The sequence below is a fragment of the Triticum dicoccoides genome, chromosome 3B (genome assembly GCF_002162155.2).
Source record: "Triticum dicoccoides isolate Atlit2015 ecotype Zavitan chromosome 3B, WEW_v2.0, whole genome shotgun sequence".
NCBI lineage: Eukaryota > Viridiplantae > Streptophyta > Magnoliopsida > Poales > Poaceae > Triticum > Triticum dicoccoides.
This window is the reverse complement of record NC_041385.1, coordinates 451,056,237-451,062,893: the sequence shown is the minus strand read 5'-3', so window position 1 is coordinate 451,062,893 and position 6,657 is coordinate 451,056,237. Positions and strand designations below refer to the sequence as shown.

Below are 6,657 nucleotides of genomic sequence, written 5' to 3'. Positions count from 1 at the left end.
AGGGATTTTTTTGCGGTATAGATAAGGCGTGTTGTGGGCCGGCCCAGCAGGTGTGGCTGTGAGCGCCAGCTTCCAGAACCGGCGCTTAAGGCGTCGGTTAGGAGCTCCCAAGATTACCACGGTGTCTAGGTATTTTTACCTTTCATGAGTTATTACTCGAAACCAGCCCATCTCACCGTCCCCTCAAAAAATAAAAATTTCCCCGTCTTTTCCTAATCTACTGTGGACGGTTTTTATTTTAGGGACGGTCTATTCTACATCTGGATGAAATCCAATTAGCTTCCATCCATATTTTTTAGCCAACCAAAGAATGACAAGTGTCTCCTGTCCCGTGTCTCTTGTTTGCTTTTCTGTCCCACTTTTATAAACTGACGGGTCTACACCCCAACTTCTCCAACCCGGACAGAAGAGCAGCTAAAAAGTGGAGATCAAAGAACCACAACGATACAGCGATACAGCCAAAGCTTTTCCATGTACACTAAGCTAAAGAAACAAAGGGATGAGGAAAGGACCAAGATGATGTCACCTAAAAATTACATTGACAAAGAAGTATAATTACAATAATATTATTACAATAATATTACCACCAAGAAATTTGCTGTAAAATCCACAATACTTTCTATCATGCCCACTAAGAATTACAGTGTAAGATGCATTAAAATTACACTGTAAAATCCACTAAAATGGCACTGTAAATCTACCAACAATCCAAATGGTTTGCACTGAAAAAACTGCTAAGATTAACTACTAAGAATTAGAGTGCAAGATGCATTAAAGATGCCACTTTAAATCCACTAAAAAGACCTTGTAAATCCACCAATAATCCAAATGATTTGCACTAGTGGTTCTATGTTATATGCTACTCAAAAGGGGAACTCATCCACCAATTGAGCTAGGACTGTGCACATGCTGAACCTCACTTGGCATTGCCTCCCTACACAAAAAAAATCAAAGAGACCAGAATAGGCAAAGAAAAAAAAGCTAATAAGGAGAAAAGAAAATGAAATAGAGGACAAGGAAAATAAGAACATACATTGCCAAAGAAAGCAGTGACAAAAGATTTGTCACAGCTGTCCAAGGGGCTGAAAAACATGTCATTCACATATTTGATCCTAAGATTTCGAATACATTGGAGAAAAGATTTGCCATCTAAGTTCTTGGTGTGAAGATCTCCATATACTTCAGAGTGAAGACACCACAATCATGCCTGAAAAGTTACAAAGAACACAAAAAATAAGAAAAGAAGCCTACAAAACAATCTATATAAAATTAATCAAAATCATGTAAGGCAAAAAAACATAATACCAATTCTCTTGCTTAGGAACAATTGTATACAAGACATCAAACTCTTCGATACTAATTCATTTGTGCATCATAGGAGTGATATACTCAGCCCAAAGCCCAATGAAATTATGAATCTGTTTTCAAACTAAAAATTAGGAAAGCATACCAAACTAATTTACTGTAGAAAACAAAATTAAGTGCGTTGTAGACGATAAGGAGGAGCTATCAGTACAATTAAAGTGCATGTTACACTGAAATAACTAACACTAAATGCACTAGACACAAAGTGGTGAATACAGTACAATGGCACTAAGCTTTACATAGTACAACAAGTTAGAATTACGGTGTAAATCCAATGAGAATTACCCTGTAAAATCCACTAAGATAAATTACAGTATAAATTCAATGAGAGTTACACTGTAAAAATTCACTAAGATAGTTACAGTGTAAATCCAATTTGAGTTTCACTGTAAAATGCACTAAAGATAATTACAGTATAAATTCAATGAAAGTTACAGTGTAAAATGCACTAATCCAATAAGAGCTACAGTATAAAATGCACTAAAGAAAATTACAGTGCAAGTCCAATGAGAGTTGCACTGTAGATGCACTAAGGATAATTACAGTGTAAATCCAATGGCAGTTACACTGTAAAATGCATTAAAGATAATTTCAGTGCAAATCCAATGAGTTACACTGTAAAAATGCTCTAAAAATAATTACAATATAAATCCAATGAGAGTTACGCTGTAAATCCACTAAGATAATAGGGGAATACAACTGAAATAAACTAAAAATACATGGAAAAAATGCACTAGAACAGAGAGGGAGCATTAAAAACTATATTTGTAGTACATGAAAGTGGCACAACTACAAAATCTAACAGAAATATACATAAAAGCTTACAAGAAAGATCACCAGCTCATCATAGATATCTCTATGATACGTTGAGTTCTCTCCAAACGCTGAGTCAAGAAACATAAAAGCTCTATCTTCGATACACACGACAAACGAAAACCAGCGACCATCGAGACCAATAGGGAAGTACAACTGAAATTAAAAAGATAGAGAGTAAAAAAATCAGTAACAAATCATGAAAGAGTAGATCATGAAACACAAAAGCTCTACTCTTTTTTGTATTGTTTCTGTATTGCTTTTTTTTAACTAAAAAAATGAACAAACATATTCAACCATGCTTTTCTAACTTGATTCTTAACAAAATAACAGAGCAGGGCATACTCTTTTACTCAACTACTTCAGGCGCAAATGATGTACAAGGTACTATCATTGTGAAATTTAAATATAAAACAGCAGGGAAAGAAATCCTGCAAAAACTTTCATTAGCTAATGCAAAAAATATTGTTCTACCTTGAGCAGCAACAGGTTGCTACCAAAGCGAAAGAGTAGATCAGAATCCACAGAGCACTCTTGTTATAAACTCAAAATCAATAGATCACTAGAAAAAGCAATAAGAACATATACAGATGAGTAGATCCTACACAAAAGCAAAATCTAATAAGTGTTTTTACACTATGGTTACAGAGGAACAGAAAAATAACATGTGAAACTAAATTACACTGGCAGATAAGGAATTTACAGTGACAGACAAACTGTAATTACAATACTAGACCACTAAAATTTCAGTGGACAGCAATAGAAATTACAGTAGTGGACCAGGGTGAAAAATCCTTTGTAATTACAGTTTGAATTACATCTCTAGACCACTGGAACTACAGTGTAAGCAAACTGTAATTCCAATGCTAGACCACTGGAACTACAGTGTAAAATACAGTGTATTATATAGAGAAACCAATATGTTCCTGCTCAGAAACCAAAATGACACTATGATTGAATATTTGAAACTTTGGAACTTTATAAAAGGGCAAATTACTGTCACTTGAACTTAGAATTACTATGATCTTTTAAATGTAATTACTATGAAGATCGCACTGAAACTAAAGAAAAAAGTTAAGCACTGATACTACATGGCACACACAAGAAACCAAATTTGGACCATCCTTTGTACCCTCGTTTGACTAAATATTACCAGCAGATTTACCAACTGACGAATCATTTGATGCTTTCTTTGTAGAGTCAAGAGCAAGAGACTTGCAACCTACACAGCAAAACCAAAATGACATCACGGTAAAAAAATAAAATAAAGAAACAACCAAATGCATGAAAGTAAATTACAAACAAGATAGAGATTGGCTACCTGAAAAATGTTCAGACCTAAAAATCCACATAATAGACCCTACTCAACTGCAGAGTACAAGGGTAAAAACCAACTAACAGTCCTAGTCAAATTCACTAAGGGGAGAATCAACTGAAAAATTACAGTGTAAGCCCACTGAGAGTTACACTGTAAATCCAATAAGAATTACACTATAAGATCCACTAAAGATAATACAAAAATAATCCACATAATAGTCCCTAGTCAAATGCAGATTACAAGGGTAAAAACCCGCTAACAGACCCTAGCCAAAAATACACTAAGAATTACAGTGTAAATACACTGAAAATTACACCGTAAAATCAAGAGCTACAGTGTAAATACAAGGTAATCCAAGAATAACTAATAGTCACTACAAAAACACTAAGGATTACAGTGTAACTCCACTAAGAATTACACTGTAAAAATCAAGAGATACAGTGTAATTCTTATAAGATTACAATGAAAGATCAACTGAAAACTACAGAGTAAATCCACTAAGAATTACAGTGTAGATCCATTGCAAATTACAGTATAAATCCACTAAAAATATAGTGTAAATTCACTGAAAATTACAATGTAAATCTAGTAAAAAAAATCCACCTAAAATTACAGTGTAAATTCGCTAAGGAATTACAGTGTAAATCCGCTACGAAATTACACTGTAAATCCACTAAGAATTACAGTGTAGAACACTCAGAAAACACACTATAAATCCACTAAGAAAACAGGGATTTCAAATAGAGCAATCAAACATTTACGTAGCTGAAAATGAAAAGGACATTCTGTTTCACAGAAACACAAAGAACAGAGCTAAAATTTGCTAGCAGGACACACTAGGTACGACAACGAAGGGATGTACATCTACAAAAGCTAGCAAAGGATAAAAAGGGACATACAAACTTGCAGCCCAGAGTTAATTCACAATACAATTCAGACTGTAGTTACACTGATACTGAGTGTAATTGGTGCTGGAAAACGAGTGGAAAATTTAGAGTAGATCACTCAAACTTACACATTACTGAAGTTACAAAGCCAGAGACAAAAGCACTCAAATATTACAGAGCAGATCACTGAAACTTACACATCACTGAAGTTGCAAAGACAGACACAAAAGCACTCGAAAATTACAGAGTAAGATGGACTGATAAAACCTGAAACTACAGTCCAGAATCACTGACGCTTAACTGGTAAAATTCAGTCCCAATCACTCCGATTTCGCCCAAAGTTACAGCCCAACTCACTGACAAAAACAACTGGCATCGTACACACATACAGTCGAAACATCTACGAGCTAGATCAACATTTACATCCACACATCTAGGGGTTGTACACATATAGGGGCACATAAACAACTACAGAAACATTCGGGAGCATAAATAAAAAATAGGCACAAGGGAACCAAACCCTACAACTATATTGAATCAGGTGTTGCTGCATCTACATCTACTAGATGTTGCTCCATCTGCAACAAAAATCAGACATCTAGGAACCACCACAAACAACCTAAAAGAGCTAGGATCCACCACTACACACGGGAACAAGCACACCTTTAAGCCAGATCTAGCAGGATCCTACAAAAATTGCAGCGAAATGAAGACATGAGGAAAGGATACTGGCAAGCAAACCTCGTTGTGGGAAGAAGGGAGGCACAAGGCTCGGAGAACACCACAGCAAAAGAAGGAGCATCACGAAATCAATGGAAGCAGATAAGACACCGCCGCCGAATCACCATGCGTCAACTTCTCCTCTGCCTCAACGCGCTTGAAGGAGAAGCAACAGGGGGGGTGGGGGAGGACCGGACGCCTAACAAAGCTAACCAGCCAAAATCGTCATGGCTCTCCCCTCTCTGCCTCCAAGATCTCGCTGCTAGAAATGGGAAAGGGAAACGGACAAAGTCAGCGGAGGAGATAAAAGGAAATTCAAAATAAAATAAAAACCGGTTAGCACATGGACCCGCCATGATTAACGGGTCTCCAGGGGTTGCGGGCCCGGTAACGAATAAAACACCCCCGAGGCTGGAAAAAGGAAAGGAAAAACGTGAATCTTGACACAAGAATCGGACGGATAGAAAAACGGATGAAAACGAATTATTTTCATCCGGATGAAAATTAGCAATCCCGTTATTTTATACCGGGGGGCCTGCTGCTCGGCGGCGCGGTCTTGACGATGGCGTGGTCGCTGGGGCAATTGGGCGGCGTCTGCCGCCCTTTTGCTGGTGATCGCGGCGGTGCTCCAGTGCATGGGTTGGTATGTGACTGCATCTCCGCTGTTTGGATTGAAGTTTGGTCGGGTGTGAGTGCACGGGAGGAGGTGAGCAACCCCAAATCTAGCGATTTCCGTTCTAAAATTCCAATTATCTCCCACTTACGTTTCCCTTCGTCATTCTCTTTCCAAACTGTTTTTTGTGCATCTGAGCGTTCCGATCTGCTCGCTTCGGTGCCCCTCGAGGTCCCAATTTGACTACAAGCCGGTGGATGGTTCTCCCGATGGTGGAATTGAAGGGGCCCCAATGGATAAGGACGTGACAGGCAAGCGGGAGGCCACCACTACCAGCGTCCTCAACCTCTACCACTAGTCATTTATCTAGCACACATTACCACCTGGGTTATGTGGGTATGTCCTAAAAATATGTAGTCAACCTTGCCAGCTCAAATAATTTTTATTTGCTTCAATCCCCAATCTAGTTCGTAGCAGACATACAGTTAGTAGAATCTTGCCTCCTGGTTGTAGAATTTTTGGTCGATTCATTGGCTGCTTCATATTGTTAAGCCATGGAATAATTTCTGATCCTTCGTGGACTGAATTGTTGGATTCTTTCCCCCCTTCCTGTCGTGCATACATCACCATTTGTTTCTGAAACCAAGTCATATTTGCCGGATTTCTAATTTTCAGAGATTGCAGATAGTTATTTCAAGTTTAAAAATCGGTTGTAATTTTGGTTCATCAGTTGTACCATATGCAAATACACATCTATGATTCATGAAAGTTTTTGTTCTGTCAATCAGGGTCATACTCCCTGCAGCTAGTAGCTGCTCTAAACATTGTTGTAATGTTACTACTTAATACTTCCTCCGTTCCTAAATATTTGTCTTTTTAGAGTATCTAATGGACTACTACATACGGATGTATATAGACATATTTTAGAGTGTAGATTCACT

The 6,657-nt window shown here is 37.7% G+C and overlaps 1 long non-coding RNA gene across 2 annotated transcripts; it reads right to left on the bottom strand.

The window, feature by feature from the left end:
- Positions 1–680: 680 nt before the first annotated feature.
- LOC119281379 lies at positions 681–5,450 on the bottom strand. Of its 2 annotated transcripts, none has more exons than XR_005138393.1 (4): positions 5,125–5,450; positions 3,332–3,400; positions 2,191–2,334; positions 681–1,207 (listed from the first exon to the last, which is right to left on the bottom strand). It is a non-coding gene; the product is annotated as an uncharacterized LOC119281379 (long non-coding RNA). The 2 variants fall into 2 exon arrangements; XR_005138394.1 differs by having other exon boundaries at positions 2,203–2,334.
- Between the last annotated feature and the right edge of the window lie 1,207 nt (positions 5,451–6,657).